Genomic DNA, 24,034 nt, shown 5'->3' on the forward strand with positions numbered 1-24,034 from the left:
ATCTCGGCTTGTCAAGACGGTGTTGTGCACGGAGCATAATGTGATTAGCCACATGTTTGGAGACTTGCCGGTGCAAACTTAAAGAAAAATGCATTGGCTTGTTCGATGATCACTAAGTACGATGAGGCCAGGTAGACCCTGGGTTTCTTACATTTGTGCGGAACTATGTCCAAATTGCATGTGCAATTGGATTCTATCGAATGCACTGTTCGCCTGCTAGAGAAGATTATGGGGATACCTGCGGTAAGAGAAAGAACCCATCTAATCAGTGTGGCACAACTGCAGTCCGACATAAATCAAGTTGATTTATTGCCATCGTCCTGGAGGAGAGAGTACTTGCAGAGCCATTTTGCCGGCGCCAAGATTGTCATTGTATTCTGATGGTACAATGGCATTTTCAATTTTCTACTCTCGAGGCTCTTCCCGCCATACCACATCGTCACCCAATCATCCATTGCTTACGAAATGCGATCCAGGATGACCTTGGCTTTAGTGTAGGGCTCTATCCATAAATCTCCTACTGCGGAGGCGTCAGCAACAGCTTACGTTGATCGATTCAAGCCATTATAGAAGGTCTTCCATCAGACGCAATCGAGAATCCCGATATGCGGACAATTCTTACAATCTTTCTGAAATGCACCCAGGTGGTGCTTAGAGTCTCATTCTCCATCTGCTCAAAATTTAACACATCCCTTCGTCTTCTTGCGTTGTCGGCTGGAGGGAAGAATTTCTTCATGACCGCTCCACAATTTGAATCCTATAAATTGATTTCGTTTGGCTCCAATGAATGAGCCACCTCTTTGCCTCATCCTTTCAGTGTGTTAACGGGAAAAGGTATAGTCTGATTCCCTCAGAATAACACCAGGAATGGAGATAAGTATGCACATCTCCACGAAGCTTGTTAGATGGGATGTGGGTCTTCACCTTTTCATCCTCAAAAATGTCCGCATTTTGGGATCATCTGAAGCATGATGGCTTAATTTCAAACGTGCATTCTCCTCAAACCATTGGTCTTGAAATTCCGAGCGAGAAGTTGTATAGATTTGGCGTCGCATAGTTCTCAATCGGGATGTTGTTGGTCGCAGCAAGAAAAATAGGATTCTTGAGCTGGCGATTCGCCCCTTGATTTCCTTCGGGCTCTCGTTATTAGTCATATTTGCTCTTCTTCGCCTATTCGGTTCTGGCATGCCTTGCACAAAAAGTACGCTCGATCTTCTGGTTAGCTTCGAATTTCTGGATCAGTTCCAGTACTCATAAATCGTCAGCCTACTCTTCGTGATAAACAAAATAGTACAGCAAAGATCTCTCTGCAAGATACCAACAAGAATATTCAAACACTAAACCATTACCAATCCTCGGCAACGGTGCATAAACTTGTGCAGATAATTTTATATCTTTAAGCATATGGACAATTGATGAATGTGAATTGAATGACAAGTACATGTCCCAAAAACAGCGCCATATAAACTTGTACGGATAAATTAGTCTTTAAGCATATGGACAACGATGAATAATGAATGCATGAACAAGTTCATGTCCCCGACAACAGCGCCATAAACTGATGACTAAAATTTATATTATCTTTATTACTGCGCTGTTTATGAATGAATTGATGATGTGTTATGCACTCAAAGGTGCTTTAGCGATAAAGATATTTTGCGATACTATGTTCTAAGTGTATGCGTTGATGATAATATGCCTCGTAGTATGCAATGATGTAGTGCATGTCACAAAGTTTCCTTGCGCTAAACCAAGTATAATTCAACGCAAGTTTCTCAGACGGACTTGAGCTTGAACACGGGGATTGTTGTCATTTAGATGTGATACTAATGTGGCACATGTGACGCTAGTCATAAAGAATAAAGAGTTTTGTTTATGTGGAAATGTAAATTGTGTTGTAAATAAAATGCATTGATAAAATAATGTCTAACTACTATTGATACGGTAAGGACTGGCTTGTGAAGTTGTAACAAAAGAATCTAATAATGCGATGGCAAGTCTTATGAATGAATCAGAAAGAGAATGAATAGAGGGAAAGGACATCGCAGTTTGTCAATCTTGTTAAGGATGCACCTAAGGTTTTGCTTTCTCTTGGGTACACCTTTCAGTGATCGGTCGCGTTCCATATATCTATGGTGAAATAGAAGATGAACGTAATGAACACAAGGTTGTTTCCATCTCTGGAAATACTTCTCGCTTTAGTTAACGAACATTCTTCCAACCTCTCTCGATAGGCGTAATAACATCTTCACTTCTACTCTCAACAGGTGAAGATGATGTCGAGCATGCTTTAGCTAAATTTAGCTGATTACCTTACAAAGATTAACTCACTCGCTTATTCTTCCTCTTTACCTAGGGGTTAAGACAACATGATGGAGAAAAATGGATGATAAATTTATGGAAAGGAACAAAGAGATGATTAGATGATGATGATGATAATCAATTTAAAATCTAAAGATAAGCGTTTGATACATGATTGTGTGAATGCAGATTAAAGAAGATGAAAATAGTAGATGAAAAAAAGTAATAGTAAACAAATACGGAAAGAGTGCCAATGTTTGACACATATCCTGATCGGAGACGTTTTGTTGCCCGCGTATGGATGAAGTGGAGAGGAAAGCTTCCTCTCAGGCTTGCTTTCCAATAGGAAGTGACCTCTTGCACAAAGCTTCAACTTGAGAATCGAAAGAATTCTTGCTCAGAAGACTCACCTTTTCGAGCCTTGTTTGGTTGTTTCTCCTAAGATTTTCTCTGTAAAGTCTCTTCAGACCAGCCTTCCTTTGCAATGAATTCAGGAAGCTATTTATAGACAAGACCTAGCTCTTTATTTTGGTGGTCCCGCCTGTTAATTCTGATAATTCCTACTATGGTAGTGGAAATGTCTGCTCTGCTCCACGATCATCTGTCAGAATCATTACAACAGAAATTGTACACTTGTCATAAATCGCCGCGAATGCGTTGCTCTTCACATCTTCGTCGATCGCTGCATGGCGTATTATTGTTTTGATTACCAACATGCGGTGGAAATGCGTTGATCTTCTAACCCATGATCGATGTCGCATGCGCCCGCCATTGCGTTGATCAATTTCTTCGTTCTTGATCGATTGGCGTATGCGATGTAGATGCATTGTACATTTTTTCCTCGAGTCATTAACGCATGCGGTGACCTATTTCCTGCAAAACAGGAGACTTGGACATTCTATTTCGTCATCGCAATGCGTTAGTGGGTGTGTTTACGACACTTTATTAATTTTCGTATTTCTTAGCAATTCTTATACTATCGACGCAACTTTTTCTTTCTTATTTTGCCTCAATATCTAAATAAAACAACATAAATACTTGTATTTCTACAAGTTATAACAGTCTCTTACAAGCCGCTTAAACTTGCCCAAGCATTGCTAAGTGATTCGTCAGTTTCTGTTCAAAATTTTTATTAATTTCCTTTTCTTGGCATTCTCGGTTAGTGGGAAATACTTCTTCATAAACTTTTAGACGACTTGTTCCCACGAGGTTATCTCCCGGTTCGAGAGAATATGCCCAATTCTTGCTTGATCGCATAAGAAAAATGGGAACAGAGTGTGTCGAACTTCCTCGGTGGAGAATTCGAGAACACAAAAGTGTTGCAGATTTCTATGAAAGCTTCGGAGGTGGGCATGTGGGTCTTCGCTACACCTCCCTCCAAAACTGCCCAGCAGCCTAGATCATCTCAACATTACTAGCTTCATTTCAAAACCTCGATTCGTCTAACGCTGGCCTCATGATTCCTGGGAGGGAGATCATGGAAGGTCGGGCGACACATAGTCCCGAATGGGTCTATTGCGGTCTATTTCGCTCAGAAGGATGGGGTTGGCCATTATATTGTTCGCATTTGTGGCCTTGTTTTGGTTGTTCCGCCATTCTTGGGGTTTCTGTCTTTGTTTGTTGGCGGTTGTCTTCTCAGTCTTTGTCGAAATATTATTCTCTCAAATCTTCTCCGGGTCGTAGTGATAATATGCAAAAATAATGTCATCTTAGCCTTTTACTTAGAATTATAAAGGTTGTTAGGCAAATATGCGGCAATCATGATAGAATTCACTGAGAAAATGACTTGCGTCGATCAAGCATGTTGAATCTCAGCTAACCCATTATTTTGCGTTATTATGCGTTATGTTCTATTTTTGGCTAAACAAGAAAATGGACGCAACGCGGAAACCAGACCATCGCATAGTACGACCACATGTTGGAGAAACAGTCCATCGCAAAGGTAAACGCATCGATCCAAGTGCATAGATGTTGCAAATAATCAAGCCGTATGTTGTCATGCGCATGGGAGTTGCGCTCGTCAAGCGATTGTGGTCATCATGTAGAGTTGCGGTATTAAGCGAATTACGGTCATTGATGAATTTTGAGAGAACGCGACAATGCATGATAATGGGATCACGCAAGGTTAGTGGGAATGAACGCATCACGCATCTTTCCTCGAGAAAATTCAAAAGATGATATTGACATTTCACCTACCATGTCGTTAGTGGCAAGTTTAGAAGGAACTAACGTGTCGAATGTCAGACTCAGAGCAGTCATTAATGTTGTCGAGCGACCCAACTCTATAATAGAAGCCGATGAGCTGAAATTCAGTAATTCCAAAGGTTTTTCACTGAGGTTCGCGTTCCGGGCAGATCCTTGCAGATCCAGAAAAACGGTGAGAAGAAGTTTGAGAGTTCTTCACTCCTTCATCATTTTCGAGTGACGACCGAAGCCTACGACCAGCTAGATCTCGAGAGAGTCAGTTCCTCTGGCCCATCCATGGCACCAACCGGCAGCCTTGACGCAACTTCCGCTGGGAAGCAAGTTCTTTGCTTCCAGACGGTCATTTCCTTTTCCTTTCTTTTTTATATTGTACTGTATGACCTTTTTGTGATTAAGGAATTAAATACAATTGTTTTCCAATGCATTTCTCTGTTCCTTCAACTTCATCTCCATCTCTTCTTGCTTAGCATCTTCACTTTCATTGCAGACACTTAGTTGGATTGCTTGGGTTATCGCATACTTAGTCGTGTGGAATTAGGGATTGAAGCATGTAGCAACCCACCATAGGTGTGTACGTTGTGGAGTGTGTGAGTAATCTTATTTGCTTAGTGTGAAGCTGCTGCAACACCTGTTTATATGCTAAACGCATTGCTTGTTCTATGAGTAAGTCAGCAACAATAAACTGCCCGGGAGGGTAAGTGGTTGGACGCATTAAGCAATGTATGCATTGTTACTAGAGATAAGATAATCTTACGTCAACCAAGTTCATGCATTTGTCTGTTTTTATTTGTTGTGCCCAACACCTTTAGAGCTACTTGAGAGAGAGTCTAAAGAAAGAACCAATGTTCTGAGAGAGCTAGGTTAGAATTAGACTACGAGAGAGCGATATTAGATTGGCATAAGCAAGAGATAGGGACTTAGGGAATAAGCTCTATTTGTCAACACTGCATCGCATGCACCCTAGGATAGGTATGATAATTATGTGGTCACCTTATTGTTGTGTGTGTGTCACTTTGTCATCGCATAAAAGAGAATAGAGGTTATGTGTAGGTCCCTATAGACTTATGCATATATCGCATGCATTCTAGCATTCGAAGCCGTAGCATTCATACCAAGACGTGGTTTTACTATTGTATGTGTGTTTCATGATCGCATGGCTTGTGTTGACTAAGGTTGCCCTTGCGGTTCACTCTAAGGATTGCAATGAAACCATCTCTGCATTTTATCTTATTTTCCCATACATTTATTTCATGTCAAGTTTTGTCGTATCTTACTCTCATGCATATTCTCATTGTGTTGGTCTGTTAGATAGGTAGTAGGAGTAGGGTTAATTAAAACCATCCTTTCATTCTTTTATTCAAACCATGCGGCATGCACATTACGCATACATAAGTACAAGTCCCTGTGTTTGACCTCAGATTACCCGAGAAAACTTGTGTTCGTGTTAACTTGGCGTGAGCACAAGAAATTGTGACAGGACGCATGGTCTCGCATACATTTATTAACGCATATTCATTCAACGCAAACGACATTAACGCATGACTATGCAACGCATATCTTAGGAAAATGCATCGCATACTGGCGTCTACGGGATTTTGGTTGTCGAGTAAAATTACTTCATGTTTTGTCATCACGTAGTTTGCCAGAGATTGAGAGCTGCAAAGAAATCAAAAAAATTACCATTAGCACACTAATTTGCCGAAGTCCTCGGCAACAGCGCCAAAACTTGATGGTTGGTTTTATGCGGTGAAAATATGGAATGAAATGCGATGATGGAATTGCGTTGAGCAACAAGTTTCTCAGTGGAATCCATGTATAAACCCACTGAGTTTCCTGGTAAGTCTAGCTAGGTCGAACTCAGGGACTTGGGAAACGGTATGCGGTGATAATTTTCAAAAGACTTTACATATACTAGTAACTCAAATAATTGTTTGGTTTTTTGTTTTCGGTAATAAAAAATAACACAAATGCGACGGAGTTTCAAAAAAGAGTTGATTAATACGAAAAATGCGATGAGTATGCGGTGAAACGGGTTGAGAAGGGATTTGGCTAACACTCTTAGGATGCGTTCATGTTTATGCGACATGCAACACACATACAATAGTAGACTGAAATCTCTCGACGTAAATGCTAGCGACTTCTAATGCTAGAACTCATGTGATATATGCGATAAGTCTATAGGACTACACAATAAGCTCTATTCTTATTTATGTGATGACAAAATGACACACACACAAATAAGGCGACACAAAATATCATAAACTATCTCGAGGGTGCATAGCGATGCATGGTTGACAAATGCCCCACCGTTGATTAATTAATGCCTTTCACCCATTTGCGCCCACTCAAAGTTGCGACGACTTCTATGCGATAATCCTTCTTTGAGCAGATGTTTTGCGAGACAAAATCATCGGCAAAAGCCTTGAGTAATGCTTGCGCTCGGGACCGTTGATTTTCTTGTGATTGGCAACTTTTCCGCCTTGTGTCAACGCATATTCCACAATAAAATCACGAAATTAACTGATTCTATTGCGATGAAAACGCATGCGACCAACAATGTTATGAAACTTAATGCTTTTTGGCCGTAATTAACATATTTTTAATCAACGCAAGCCAACATGTGTTTTAAGAACTTAGCAACTGTAATAAACGTGCATTTTCTGCCTGTTATCAGAATGTGAATGCTTGCCTACTTGTTTACATGAAATGTACCAGCTCGGAACCTGTTTAGCTATCAATATTTGAACGTTTCCTCCTTTGGTATTGAGACATATGACAGTCTGGTCTTCAAATGAAATAGACCTTCATACGATCGTATGATTGTACCTTCATGTTTACTAAGATCTTGCAGCCTATTTATTTATTATTTCTCAATGGGCGTACCTGGATTTTTTAACTACCACTAGTATTATAAAATTATGCTTGAAATAAATATTTAATTATATTATTATAATATAAATAATATATTACGAGTGTATTTTTTGAACGTTCAGATGCAATCCTTAATTTCTTTCTCTTTTCTCGAAATAATTACGGCATTTTTGAAGAATGTTATACTGAGCAAAGAGCAATTTTCATAGCACATTTCGAGGCTTCCTTTGAGGACTCCAATTTATATGCACTCTGATAGATCGTCCGTTATCCACCCATAAATCTGAATCCTTCAATCATGTGCTGAGTCCATTGCTCTAAAATTTAATGTTGTAAAAAAAAATTCAAACACGCTCTGATTTTTTCCTTTGATCATCTTCAATTGCTTTAATTGAACTTCTGAATTTGAAAACTGATACTCGGCACGATAAACATAATTTTTTCAATGAATTATTTGTGTGTGGTGTCAACTTTGTCATCCGCATAAATGAGAATAGAGGCTTAATGTGTAGGTCTATAGACTTATCGCATATATCGGCATGCATTCTAGCATTCGAACCGTAGCATTCCAATACCCAAACGTGGTTTAACTATTGTATGTGTGTTTCATGATCGGCATGGCTTTGTGTTGACTAAGTTGCCCTTGCGGTCAACTGCTTAAGGAATTGCAAAATGAAACCATCTCTGCATTTTAGGTGCTTTATGTGTGATTATCTCCACATATTTATCATTATATTCTAATTCAGTGGTCATAGAGTTGATGGTGTCGTCATAATCTAGACAAAGTCGCTCTGCTTACAGTGATTCTTCGGATTGGTATATTTGTCTTGTGTAGAGGATGTAAAGAGATGTAGGAGCTTTGGAATATACCACACTATATAATAGTTAACCCAAGGGTCGCCTGTACATTTGCTTTGTTATATTCACAGACAACATACATGCATTGGGCACACCACCTCTACGCCGTAGAGTGGAGAGGTGAAAAGGAAATGCTATATCTGACAAGTGCGACTAGGTTGTATATCAAAGTCTACCTAGTGTTTGTTTGATTACTCTTCAGGAGATTACCATTTGTGGGTCCTTGTATACGGAGAAATGTTGTCGTTTGTGCCCGCTATAAGTTATGATAGTGAATGTGCACGATGAGCACAAGAGGACAAACTGTTGTGTAGAGACACCGAAAATGATCAAGAAGTAAGAGTTTTCTTTATGCATTACATTTAAATATTAACGGCATATTCATTACCAACATGCACCGGACCATTGACGGGCATGACTATCAACAGCATATCTTATGGAAAATGCATCGCATACTGCGTCTAAGGGATTTTTGGTTGTCGAGTAAATTAACTTTCCTGTTTTCTGTCATCACGTAGTTTGCCAAAATGAGATTGAAGAGCTGCAAAGAAATCAAAAAAATTATACCCCTTTAGCACACTTAATTTGCCGAAGTCCTCGGCAACATAGTGCCAAAAACTTGAATGTTGGTTTATGCGGTGAAAATATGGAAATGAAATGGCCGATGATGGAATTGGCTTGAGCAACAAGTTTCTTGCTTTTCTCCAGTGGAAATCGCAAGTATAAAACCCCCACTTGAGTTTCTCCTGGTAAGTCTATGGGTCGAACCTAGTCAGGGACTTGGAAAACGGTATGCGGTGATTAAACTTTTTTCAAAAGACTTTACAATAACTAGTAACTCAAATAAATTGTGTTGGTTTTTTGTTTTCGGTAATAATAAAAAATAAACTCAAAAATGCGACTGGAGTTTCCCAAAAAAAGAGTTGATAATACGGAAAAATTGCGATGAGTATGCGGTGAACGGGTTGAGAAGGGATTTGGCTAACCACTCCTTAGGATGCGTTCATGTTATGCGATCCTCGCAACAAACATATCAAATAGTAGACCATCTTTCCTTCGGACGTAAAATGCTACCGACTTCTAATGCTAAGACACGGCATGTGATATATGCGATAAAGTCTATATGGACCTACACATTAAGCTCTATTTTCTTATTTAAATGTGATGGACATGAACGACAGCACACAAATAAATGGCGACCAAAATATCATACCTATTCGAGGGTTGCATGCGATGCCATGGTTGACAAATGCGCCCAGTCACCGTGATTAAATTATGCCCTTTTCAATCAACCCATATGCGCCCACCATAGTTTAGCGACGACTCTATGCGATAATATCCTTTCTTGAGTCAGATGTTTGCGAGCTACAAAATCATCGCAAAGCTTCTTGCGGTAATGCTGCGCTCGGACGTTTGATTTCTTGTGATTGCACTTTATTTCCGCCTTGTGTCAACGCAATATTCCACATTAAATTTAATATTACGAAAATTAACTGATTCTAATGCCGATGACGCATGCGACCAACAATGTTATGTAACTTAATGCTTTTTTGGACGTAAATCTTAACATATTTTATTCAACGCAAGCCAACATTGTTTTAAAAGAACTTAGCACTGTAATAACGTTGCTATTTTCTGCCTGCTTATTCTAAGCATGTCAGAATGCCTTGCCAACTTGGTTACATGAACAGTAACCACTCGGAACCTGTTTAGTTGGCCTCATATTTTGAACGTTTTCCTCCTTTGGTATTGGAGGACTATGACGTCTGGTCCTCCATCATGAAATAGACGCTTCATACCGATCGTAATGGATTGTACTTCATGTTTTGCTAGATCTTGCAGCCTATTTATTTATTTTCTCGATGTGCGTACCTGGATTTTTTAACTTGCTCCTACTTAGTATATTAATAAAATATGCTTGAAATAAATTATTTAAATTATATATATGATATATATTAAATAATATTTTACCGGGAGTGTATTTATCTTGACGTTCCAATGGCATCCCTTATTTCTTCTCTTCTTTTCTCGAAATAATTCATGCTGGCATTTGAAAGGAATGTTTATCTATGAGCAAGAGCATTTTTATAGCAAATTCGAGCTCCTTTGTAAGGACTCCATTTATTGACACTTTTGCTGAATAGATTCGTCCGTTATCGCACACCCATATCTTTTAATTCTGAATCCTTCATCAATGTGCTTTTGAGTCCATTTTGCTCTAAATTAATGTTTGTAAAAAAATTTCCAAACAGCTCTGTCTTTATAATTCCTTGTATATCTTCATTGCTTTTAATTATTTGAACTTCTGAATTTGAAGAAACTGAACTACTGAGCGCACGATAAACATAATAATTTCAATGAAATTAAATCTCTAACTTTTTATTAAAGTTGTTGACGATATGTCGTTGTAAGCAGAAACGATGGTGAAGACATTTTGGTCTCATCCAAACATTTGCTGGATTTTGTACTGCTGGCGATTATATTTGGTCGATTGATTAAACCATCCTCTTTCGTGTTGATATTTCTTATCTAGGTGTTTCAGGAATCCCATCCCATGGAGTTATCAAGACTCCTCATCAGGCAACCGCAAATGCAAGGGAAGAAAAGATGGCCAGCTTGTTGTCAATAATGATTGTAACAATAAAAGGTTTTTGCTCTATAATCAATTGTCGATCACTGTACTGAAGCGGTGTGTACCTTATCTAATCCAATTAGTCTTGTAGAGTCGTTATTGTTGCTGAGTTACAAGAGATTGCAAAGAGAGCTCTGTAGATCTTCATGGGGATGGTCCTTGTACCCCTGAGGTAGGGAAATTTATCACACGAAGTAGGATGTTTGTTTAATTTTTTCAGTTGGGACATTGTTTAGGTTATAATCGGAGGCGTGGTAGCCCATAAATAATCACGCAAAGAATTGGGTTTAGAGTGGATAACATGACGAGTGCTTCTTCCACAGCCTAAGTCATTGTTTTCTCTGGTCTTCTACACTCGATCCACTACTTAACGTCTGGTTCGTAATCACCGGGATTGTGTTAACTCTTGCTTATTTAAAACACAACGGATATATAGCAAGCACTTGGTTTTTAACAATTATTGTTCACGAACTTCTGAATCACATTATATTCGATCTCGTATACGACTTCTGTCCTGAAAGCTCAGGCATGTTTTCTTTTTGGCCCTACCATAATTCTCCTATGAGTAAGTTCAAAGAAGTACATAAGATGCTCCAAATGGACACTGAGTTATTGCATATATAGAGTGGTCTAAGGACTTGAGCAGCCAGTGTTGTGCCACAGGACTGATAAATTTTTTTTTAGCAACCATTAATTTAAGAGCATGGACTCAAAGCACATGAATGAAGGATTCAGGATATGGGTGGATAACGACGATCCTATCCGAGTTGCATAAATGGAGTCCTAGAGCTCGAATGTTGCTATAATGCTCTGATCAGATAACATTCTTCAAATGCATGAATTATTTGAGAAAAGAAAGAGAAGAATAAGGGATGCATTGGAACGTCAAGAATAAATACACTCGGTATATTATTTTATATATATTATATATATAATTCGAAATAATTTAATTTCAAGCATATTTTAATAAATACTAAGTGGGAGTAAATAATCCAGGTACGCACATGAGGAAAATAAATAATAGGCTGCAAGAATCTTAGTAAACCATGAAGTACAATCATACCGATGGTAATGAAGGTCTATTTTCATGTGAAGACAGACGCAATAGTTCAATACAAAGGAGGAAAAGTTCAAAATATTGCGGCTAAACAGGTTCGAGTGGTTACTGTTCATGTAACAGTGGCAGCATTCGACATTCTGATAACAGGCAGAAATGCAGCGTTATACAGTGCTAAGTTCCTTAACATTGTTTGGCTTGCGTTGATAATATGTTAGATTTAACGTCCAAAAGCATTAAGTTCCAATAACATTGTGGTCGCAAATGCGTTCATCGCATAGAATAGTTATTTCGTATTTTTAATGTGGATATGCGTTGACACAAGGCGAAAAGTGGCATCACAAGATAATCAACGGTCGACGCAGCATTAGCAAGGCTTTGCGATGATTTGTGTCTCGCAACATCTGCTCAAGGAAGGATTTATGCGCATAGAGTCGTCGAACTTGGTGGGCGCATATGGGTGAAAGCATAATTAATCACGGTGGGCGCATTTGTCAACTGCAATGCGTTTGCATGCACCCTCGAGATAGTATTGATATTTTGTGGTCGCCCTTATTTTGTGTGTTTGTCATTTGTCATCAACATAATAAGAAATAGGGCTTATGTGTAGGTCTATAGGCAACTTATCGCATATATCACATGCGTTCTAGCATTAGAAGTCGTTTAGCATTTACGTCGAGAAGATGGTCTAACTTTGTATGTGTGTTGCATGGTCGCATAACATGAACGATCTAAGGAGTGTTAGCCAATCCCTTCTCACCCGTTCACCGCATACCTCATCGCATTTTTCGTGCTTATCAACTCTTTTGAAACTCCGTCGGCATTTGTTATTTTTATTACCGTAAAACAAAAAAACCAAAAAATTATTTGAGTTTACTAGTTTTTATTGTTAAAGTCTTTTGGAAAGTTTTCACCGCATACCGTTTTCCCAAGTCCCTGAGTTCGACCCTAGACTTACCAGGAAATCAGTGGGGGTTTATACTTGGGATTCCACTGAGCAACTTGTTGCCTTAACTGCATTCCATCAATCGCATTTCATTCCATATTTTTCACCGCATAAACCTAACCATCAAGTTTTTGGCGCTGTTGCCGAGGACTTCGGCAAAATTAGTGTGCTAATGTAATTTTTTTTGATTTCTTTTTGCAAGCTCTCATCTCTGGCAAACTACGTGATGAACAGAACATGGAAGTTAATTTTTAACTCGACAACCAAAATCCCGTAGCGGCAGTTATGGTCGCTGCATTTTCCTAAGATATAGCGTTGAATAGTCATGCGTCAATGGTCGTGCGTTGAAATGAATAATGCGTTAATAAATGTATGCGATGACCATGCGTTCTGTCACAAAGTTTTCTTGGTGCTCACGCCAAGTATAACACGAAAACAATTTCTCGGGTAATCTGAGGTCAACACAGGGACTTTGTAGCTATATGTATGCGGTAATGTGCATGCGATGTTTGAATAAAAGAATGAAAGGGAGGTTTTTTAAGGTTAACCCTACTCCTACTCTATCTAAACAGACAACACAATGAAGAATATCGCATGAGAGGTAGAGATACGACAAAAACTTGACATGAAATAAATGTTAATGGGAAATAGATAAAATGCAGAGATGGTTTCATTGCAATCCTTAAGAGTGACCGCAAGGGCAACCTTAGTCAAACACAAGCCATGCGATCATGAACACACATACAATAAGTAAAACCGCGTTTGGGTATGAATGCTACGGCTTCGAATGCTAGAAATGCATGCCGATATATGGATCAAGTCTATAGGACCTACACATAAGCCTCTATCTCCATTTATGCGATGACAAAGTGACACACACACAAATAATTTCATTGAAAAATTATGTTTATCGTGCGAGTGTCAGTTCAAATTCAGAAAGTTCAATAAAGCAATGAAAGATATCAAATGGAATGAAATCAGAGCTGTTTGAATTTTTTTTAGCACATTAAATTTAGAAGCTAAATGGACTCAAGCACATGATGAAAGGATTTCAGATATGGGTGGATAACGACGATTTTCTATCAGAGTGCATAAATGGAGTCCTCAAAGGAGCTCGAAGTTGCTATAAATTGCTCTTGCTTCAGATAACATTCTTCAAATGCGTGAATTATTTCGAGAAAAGAAGAGAAGAAATAAGGGATGCATTTGGAACGTCAAGATAAATACACTCGGTAATATTATTTTATAATATATATAATATATAAATTAATAATTTATTTCAAGCAATATTTTTATAATACTAAGTGGAGTATAATCAACAGGTACCACATGAGAAAATAAATTAAATAGGCTTTGCAAGATTAGTAAACATGAAGTACAATCATACGATCGGGTATGAAAGGTCTAATATTCATGTGGAGACCAGACGTCATAGTCTCATACCCAAAGGAGAAACGTTCAAAATATTGAGGCTAAACAGGTTCGAGTGTACTGTTTCATGTAACAAGTGGCAAGCATTCGACATTCTGATAAAGGCAGAAATGCACGTTATTACAGTGCTAAGTTCTTAAACAATGTTGGCTTGCGTTGATAAATATGTTAGATTAACGTCGCAAAAAGCATTAAAGTTCAATAACATTGTTGGTTCGCATGCGTTCATCGCATAGAATCAGTTAATTTTCGTAAATTTTATGTGGAAATATGCGTTGACACAAGGCGAAAAGTGCAATCACAAGAAATCAACGGTCGAGCGCAGCATTACCGCAAAGGGCTTTTGCGATGATTTGTGCTCGCAAACATCTGCTCAAGAGGATTTCGCATAGGAGTGGTCGCATTGCGTGGGCGATTATGGGTTGAAAGGCATAATTAATCACGGTGGGGCATTTGTCAACGCTGATCGCATGCAACCCTCGAGATAGGTATGATATTTTGTTGGTCGCCTTATTTGTGTGTGTGTCATTTTTGTCATCAAAGCATAAATAGAATAGAGGCTTATGTGTAGGTCGCTGATAGACTTAATCGCATATATCACATGCGTTCTAGCATTTAGAAGTCGTAAGCATTTACGTCGAGCGATGGGTCTTTAACTATTTGTATGTGTGGTTTGGCATTGGTCGCATAAATGAAGCTCCTAAGGAGTGTTAGCCAAATCCTTCCTCAACACGTTCACCGCATACTCATCGGCATTTTTCGTATTATAACTCTTTTTTGAACCTCCGTCGCATTTGTTTATTTTTATTACCGAAAACAAAACCAAAAATTTATTTGAGTTATTTTTTTCTAGTTATTGTAAAGTCTTTTGAAAAGTTATGCAACCGCATTACCGTTTTCCAAGTCCTGAGTTCGACCTAGACTTACCAGGAAACTCAGTGGGGTTTAAATTGGATTCCCACTGAGAACTTGTTGCTCAACGCAATTCCATCATCGCATTTCATTCCATATTTTACCGCATAAACCAACCATTCAAGTTTTTGGCGCTGTTGCCGGAGGACTTTCGGCAAAATTAGTGTGCTAATGGTAATTTTTTGATTTCTTTTGCCAGCTTCTCAATCTCTGGCAAACTAGTGAATGACAGAAGAAATGAAGTTAAATTTTTACTCGACATCCAAAATCCCGTAGACGCCAAGTATGCGATGCATTTTTCCTAGATTATGCGTTGATAGTCATTTTGCGTCAATGGTCCGTGCGTTGGAATGAATATGCGTTAATAATGGTATGGCGATGTACCATGCGTCTGTACAAGTTTTCTTGTTGCTCACGCAAGTATAAAACGAACACAAGTTTTCTCGGGTAATCTGAGGTCAAAACACATGGGACTTGTAGCTATATGTAATGCGTGTAATGTGCATGCGATGGTTTTGATAAAAGAATGAAAGGGAGGTTTTTAAGTTTAACCGCTACTCCTCTCCTAATCTAACAGACAACACAATGAGAAATATGCATGAGAGGGTAAGAGATAACGACAAAAACTTTGACATGAAATAATGTATGGGAAAATAGATAAAATGCAGAGATGGTTTCATTGCAATCCTTAAGAGTGACCGCAAGGGCAACCTTAGTCAACACAAGCCATGCGTCCCTGAACACACATACATAGTAAACCACGTTTGGGTATGAATGCTACGGCTTCGAATGGCTAGAATGCATGCGATATATGCGATTAAGTCTATAGGACCTTACCACACGTTATCCACCCATATCTGAATCCTTCATCATGTGCTTGAGTCCATTGCTCTAAATTAATGTTGTAAAAAAAATTCAAACAGCTCTGATTTATTCCTTTGATATCTTCATTGCTTTATTGAACTTCTGAATTTGAAACTGACACTCGGCACGATAAACATAATTTTTCAATGAATTAAATCTCTACTTTTTATTAAAGTTGTTGACGATATGTCGTAAGCAGAAACGATGGTGACATTTTGGTCTCATCCAACCATTTGCTGGATTGTACACTGCTGCGATTATACTAACATGTCGATCTGAAATTAAACACATCTCTTCGTGTGATAATTTCTCTCAGGTGTTTCAGGAACCATCCCCATGAGTCTACAGACTCCTCATCAGCAACAGCAAATGCAAGTGGAAGAAGATGGCCGCTTGTGTCAATTGATGTAACAATAAGCAATTTTTCTCTATATTTGTCGTACAAGTGTGTACCATCTATCTAAATTATCGGCCAAGCTTCTATACAAGGACCAAATGCCTAAAATACAAAAGTTAGGATAACATGGCCTTCAGTAAGCATTTCTTTCACTCTCCACTCTACGTGTGTTCCGGGATTGGTTTGCTTAACCATATACAACCACTTGGGTAACAATTTGTAAGACTCATCCCAATCACCGAACACTTTAGCCAACGCTTTTCTTTTGCCCTCCCATACCCTATGGTAAGGAACATGATATCCAAACTTTGATTTAATGTCGGACTGCAGTTGTGCCACACTGATAGATGGTTTTTCTCTTACGGCATCACAGAACTCTAGTGCAATCATTGATGAATCCAATTGCACATGAATTTGACATAGTTCTGAATAAAAACATGTATGCTGCTCATCGTACTTAGTGATCTCGAACAAGCCATGCGATTTTTTCTTTATTGCACGAAGTCTCCACTTGCAATCTTCCTTCCACTTCTTACACCGAATTGTCTAAATCGTCGGTGTCGATTCAACAACCTCATATGGTGCGTGAAATTTTATTGCAAAACATTTGACCGCGTGTTGTAGCATTTCTTTGTCTTGACAAATCATCCCTTTATACAATTGAGTATTGTCAACGTCCACATGGGCTACAATTGGGTCATGTTCTCGAATGCTATCCAGTACATTCATATCCAAATCGTTGAATGTATCTAAAAGTAACTCATGTTCACGACCATCGAAATCCAACTCTTTAAATTCATCATCTGTTTCAGTTCTGAAGTCTCTATATAGGTCGTGCGCCATATCTTCATTATCACATGGCGATGCAACTGACTCCGGATCAGGATCAATACATTCAGTTGGATCTTCAAACTGGCTAAATGATGTATTCAAGTTTATATCCACCCCTATCCTATTTACATTTACATAAAAATGCACTAAATTCGGCAGTGGCATTGCGATTGAGAACATCAAGTTCATAACTTGTGCATTCGAAATAGGGAATGACATAAACCTTATTGATCTTGATGGTTCTAGGTTAGGATGTCTATATATTATTTCTATCTGATTTGTTCTCATATCTACACTAAGTGACATCCCAACTATTTCAATGAATTGTTCAAATACAATTCCACTGTTCACATTTATGCTAAAACTCCCACTTGGTGGTTGGTCATAGTCAACTTCATCAATACCATCAATCATATTACCATTTGTAAACAACAAAAATCCCAAGCATTTGGCCGCCATTTTCTAAAAAAAAAAAAGACAAACAATACATTAGTAATTGTTCTACTAATTTTGTATTAAACTAAAAATATTACACTTTTTAATTTATAAACATCAACTTTTTAAGTTTTATGAACATCAACTTTTTAAACATAACAATAAATTAAACTTTTTATAACTATTTTTAAACATAACAATAAATTAAACTTTTCAAATTACAATGTTAGTGTAAACTTATTGGTTAAAAACTATTTTTCAAAATTTAATACAAAAAAAAAATAAAATCAAATTAAACTTTTTCAAAACTAATTTTAAACTATATTTTCAAAGTTAATACTAGAAAAATCAAAATATCATAAGAAATATATTTCAAAAAATCATAAATAGTTTTGTATTAAACTAAAAATATTACAATTTTTAAACTATAAACATTACAAATGAGGTAAATTTTAAAACTTTTTTCAAATTTAATAACAAAATAAAGAAAAAATGAAAATTAAACTTTTTTCAACCATTTTAAACCATATTTTCAAAGTTAATACTAGAAAACTCAAATATCATCAGAAAATCAACTATTTTAAACTATAGTTTATTTAAGTATATTTCTTACAATAAACTATACTTAAATATAAACAAAAACAAACAAAATATAAATAAGATTAACATGTTGGTATAACATCCCAACCATAAGATTAACACTGATAATAACTACTAAGATTAACACTAATAGAGAAAGAACTACTAACATCAATATGTAAATATTATTGAATTCAACATGATAGATCTACTAAATGTAATAAAACTAGTAATAAATAAATAGTAAACTCACAAATATAACTTACCTTTTTTGTTCTTTGTTTTCCAAACAGCAAAAAAAACTATAAGAAAGATATAATAGTATGAGAATAGGAACAAAATGTATAGTTCTTAAAAAAAAAATGAAATTTTGTATAATAAAAGGTACAAACCTACAATTTAATGGACGAATGTGGGAGAAAAAGAAGATTTGCTGAAGGCAGTGAGAATGAAAGAACGAAGGTAGTGAGGAAAAAATGAGAAGCAGAATGAAGGTAGTGAGGAGAGTGAGGGAACGAAAGCAGTGTGAAAATGAGAAGCAGAACGAAGGCAGTGAGGAGAAAATGAGAGACGGTGGGGTTATAAGCTAAATGGTCGAGTTTCTCACGGATTGTGAAAGCAGTGTGGGATGGGACGAGACGCTAACGTGCTACAGAGATTCGGATTCATTCTAAAGAAGGTCGACGATTCAAATCACTCTGATGCGCGCTGCAGAGATTCAGATTCTTAGCTATGTGATCATGTAACATTTGGTATACGATCATGTAGTGAGGAAAGAGAGCTCTCGAGAGGCCATCGCAGCGTGCCCTCATCATGTACTTCAACTATGCGATCGTGTAGTAAAGCTTAGCGATCATGTAGCATTTGATATACGGTTGTATATTAAAAGGTATGCGATCGTATAGGTTTTGAGAAGGCCATCGCATATTTGTAATAGGTAAGCGATCATGTAGGAGTTTATGGGCGATCGTGTAGTGAGGAAAGAGAGCTCTCGAGAGGCCATCGCAGCGTGCCCTCATTGTGTACTTCCACTATTCGATCGTGTAGTAAAGCTTAGCGATCGTATAGCATTTAATATATGATCGTATAGTAAAAGGTAGGCGATATATAGGTTTTGAGAAGGCGATCATCTAATTGTAATAGCTAAGCGATCCTGTAGGAGTTTGTGGGCGATCATGTAGTGAGGAAAGAGAGCTCTCGAGAGTGGGAGTTCGAAAAGCATGATGCGTTGATAAGGCTTGCGGCAGCCTCAAGTGTGTATGAGCAAAGGTGCTGGACGATCGTGTAGCAGATGAGCGGCACTATACGATTAGGTATGCGATCGTCTAGTAAGTGAACGGCACTACACGATGAGGTAGGCGATCGTGTAGGCGGGCGTTGGGTGATCATGTAGTAATTGCATGGAGGTAAACGATGCTCGCAGTAGCTAAGCGATAGGCTATGCGCGAGATCTTTGAGAGCAAGATCAGTGAGATCATTGAGAGCGAGATCAGTGAGATCGTTGAGAGCGAGATCAGTGAGATCGTTGAGAGCGATATCGTTGAGAGTGAGATCAGCGAGATCGTTGAGAACGAGATCAGCGAGATCATTTGCTAAATGATTGAGCTAGACGATAGACGTTGGGCACTAGACGATGGACATTGGGTGCTAGACGATAGACGTTGAATGCTAGATGATGGATGTTGGGTGCTAGACGATAGACATTGGGTGCTAGACGATATACGTTGAATGCTAGACGATAGACGTTGGATGCTAGACAATAGACGCTGGAAGCTAGACAATAGACGCTGGAAGCTAGACGATAGGCGCTAATTTCCAGAGGTCACCCTCGACCTCTTTCAAAATTTCTCAATCTTCTTTAGTTTTTGACAGGTCGAGGGTTGAACCCTCGTCCTCTTCTCAATTTCCTTTAGGTCAAGAGTCAAACCCTCGATCTCTTCTTTAATTTTCGACAGGTCGAGGGTTGAACCCTCGTCCTCTTCTCAGGTCGAGGATCAAACTCTCGATCCTTCTTTAATTTACAACAGGTCGAGGGTTGAATCCTTGACAAAATATTTTAAACTAAATCCCCCTTCGAAATCTCCAAAACAACCATAGATTTCTAAATAGTTTCAAAACCACTATATTTTCCTAAATAGTTTTCCTAATCACAATGTTAAAAAAAAACTCCGTCAAATGACTTGGAAAGAATACTTTTTTCAATGTTTTTTTTTTTTTGCAAAGGAAAAATTGATTAATTTTTTTAATGTTTTTCTTTCCTCTTCTCATCTCTCTTCTTTCCCTCTACTTTCTCCCTCTCCTCTTCTCTCTCCTCTTCTCTCTCCTCCCGTCTTTGGTGTAGCAGGTACCTTTGTGGGTAATGCTGGAAATAGTCATTACTTTTCAATTCCACCAGTATGGTTTCTTCCGGCGCTACTTCTACGATGGATTTGGCCTCACCGCTGCCGTCACCCTCGGTTTCTTTGTTGCTCTCTTTGCTCTCGCCGCCGCCATCACCCTTCTTCTCTTTCCCACTTTCTTCATTTGCCTTCTTTCATTCTCTAGCCTCACTGCATCCACCCCTACAACCAAAATTAAAAAACAAAGTTTCAGAATTGGATATTCATAAGACCATCAATGGAACCACCTTTTCCCTTTTCACAACCACTTTATGGGTCTTCCAATTAGTGATTACAACTTCAACCCCTGTTATAATCAAGAAGAAAATTTACAATTTTTTAATCTCTCTGATCGGTTTGCTTCACTCTTCTTGAAACATTAATTCACCGGTAGAAGAGGAGAGGAGGAGAAATTGGAGGAAAAGAAGAGAGAGGAGAAGAGGAAAGAGAAAAAAAATGAGTATTTTTTTTCTAAGTCACTCTCCATATCAATATTTAATTAATTAAATTTAATTATTTTATTAGTAAAGATCGTTTTAAACTCATTCTTAAAAAATTAGAGACTAAAATAGTTAAATCGAAATCTTAGAAATCAAATACAACTATTCTTGAAAACTCAAGGACTAAAAAAAAATGTTTTCTCCTATTTTTAATACATTTTCATTTTACTTTCAACATACTAAAAAAATTAACTACTTTTCTTCATAAATGTCAAAATTTTATAATACAATATTAACGTGTTTTTAAGATATAGCTTTGTTAAAATTTTTGTGACCTCCTAGCATACCATTTGAATATGTCATTTAAACAATTGTTAATAAATTTAAACTTTTCTAGGAATTGATTGAATCACGAATTTTGAATACATTAGAGTAAAGAATTTTGGTGTTACTTTTTGTGATTGGTGATAAAAGATTTTTGTTGCAGAGACATCCTAATTTAATATTCAAAACAAATAGAGAAGCTTAGGAGAATTGATATTTAGACTACTTTCAAAGGCCCTTGGTCTGAAATCAACCCATCTCGTGGACTTGGATTGCAATGAAGGACATGCCATTATTATCCGTCGTGTCCTCAGTCGGAACTCGCCATCGGCACCACGGAGCACTCCGACAATACCTTCATCACCGTGTTGCTGCAGGACCACATCGGAGGTCTTCAAGTGCTTCATGACAACAAATGGGTGGATATTCCGCCAGTTCCTGGAGCCTTAGTCGTCAACGTCGGCAGCTTATTGCAGGCAAGGTTTTATTATGCATTCATTAAGTAATTAAATTGTAATTGAGACAAACTTAAAATATAATGGCGGGTTTGGGTTCCTTTTATGGACACAGCTTATTTCAAATGACAAATTTGTGAGCTCGGTGCATAGAGTGGTGGCTAATAGTAAGGGTCCAAGAGTATCAGTGGCATGTTTCTTCAGTACTGGCTCTATACCAACCTCCAAACTTTATGGATCCATCAAACAGTTGTTGTCCGAACAAAATCCTCCCGAGTATAAACAAATCACTGTTAGAGAGTACCGTCTCTACTTTATTCAAAAGGGATTCGACGGAATAGATGCTCTCACACATTTTAGGCTTTGATTTACTTTAGTGTTTTTTGGTTTCGAATTCCAAGGTTTGTAAAATATTTAAATTGTGTTAAAGTTTGAGTTTGTTAAAGATGTGTGATTTTTAATTTCTAAAACATGGGTCTTGATACCAAATTTTAGATAGGGGTGAATGTATCTGACCTTCACGTGACACTAGCAATAAATTTGTTTGAAGAGGAGAAGAATGTGCCCTGCAAAAAGAAAAACCTGCACAACGGTGTGGTGCTTGCCACACCCACCCCAATACTTAAGTCAGAAAGTGAAAGAACGTGGAAGCTAGAGAGTTTAAGAGTAGGACTCAACTTCCTTATATGAAGTTATAATGAAGTATTTATAGAGAAAGTTGGCCTAGAGTGTTTCATAAGATTTCCGAGTTGCTTTAGGATAAGTAGATAACCTATTGGACCAAAAGGCTATTGGGTTTTATATCCTTAAACTCGTGGTTGTAAACAATAAAATTTATTCTAAAAATTGCAATAAATTATTATTGAATATATGTATTACTTATTTCGTTTTAGCAATCTAATAAACTCAAAGATCCATGACTATTACATGAGTACTTGAACTTTATGTGGAGACATAAAAATGGATCAGGTTCAAGTAAATGGTCAAAATGATTTATAGTAACACTATTGGGTGTGGCCCACTCTGTAGTTGTTACGAGGAGTTATAAAGTGCTACAAACGATGTGATCGTAATTCGTACATGTTATGACATGAGGAGTGGGGGCGTCCTGTGCAATAGATTTTTACAAGATCGGACCACGAAATCAGTCACCCTTACTTTATGACGTTGTTTACTGTTTAAGACTGACTATTTCAAAGCGATGACCTAGGTAACTTGATCTTAATCTTGAGCTAACTATGAACTCATGTTTATTCGGGATTATCCTTCGATTTGTATAGGTGAGGGTTGGCTCAACAACGTAGGCTCAATAAACTTCCATTTTAGGGGTAAGACCGGGTAGATAGCTGGGGACATAAGGTGCAAGATGGAATTTACTCCTACCCACTTTCTGGGATAGTAGAGAGGTTGTTTCCTGAAGTGCTGACTCTGGCTCTTAAACAAGGGGTCTCACTCTCTCATTGGCCCGAGAGGGACTCATTTTTTGATTGGATCACAAACTAATTGTTCATTAGAGGATCAGTAGGACTTAAGGAACAAGAGGTAATCTCAAAGGAAAAATAGACATTTGACCTAGTCGTTATTATGAACAACCTGTGAAGAGTTAACTTACTAATCATGGTTATATCAAGTGGATATAATATATTTACAATGAGGGGAGTATAACTATGGGCTTTAGTGGAGTGACCCATTAGTTAACGAATGAAGGTTAATTTGGTATAAAGAGTTTAGCCAATTAATCTCGGATTGTTGGAGCCCATGATCTGTAGGTCCATGAGGTCTCTCTACTAGCTCGTAAATGGATTAGTCATAGAGTAGCGTGATAAGTTAATTTGAAACGTTCAAATTAGAATTAAGGGAATTAGTAATTATATGTGTTATAATTACTCGTCTAATTTTGGAATTAAACGAAATTTGAGAATTAATTAATATTTAAATATGATTTAAATATTAAGTTCATGAATAAGGATTCATGAAGGTGAAATTTGTGTAAAATTAATTTAATATTTGATATTAAATTAATTAGAATTAATTAAATTGTTTAATTAATTATTTATTATTAATTTTATTAGAAAATTAATTTATGAAATTAATTTTGTAAAATTATTAAATTTTTTT

The 24,034-nt window shown here is 37.6% G+C and overlaps 1 pseudogene; it reads left to right on the forward strand.

Moving 5' to 3' along the window:
• Positions 1-22,283, forward strand: part of LOC120069654 — a 55,404-nt pseudogene extending 33,121 nt beyond the window's left edge.
• The last annotated feature ends 1,751 nt before the right edge of the window (positions 22,284-24,034 follow it).

The sequence above is a fragment of the Benincasa hispida genome, unplaced genomic scaffold, assembly GCF_009727055.1.
Source record: "Benincasa hispida cultivar B227 unplaced genomic scaffold, ASM972705v1 Contig533, whole genome shotgun sequence".
Classification (NCBI taxonomy): domain Eukaryota; kingdom Viridiplantae; phylum Streptophyta; class Magnoliopsida; order Cucurbitales; family Cucurbitaceae; genus Benincasa; species Benincasa hispida.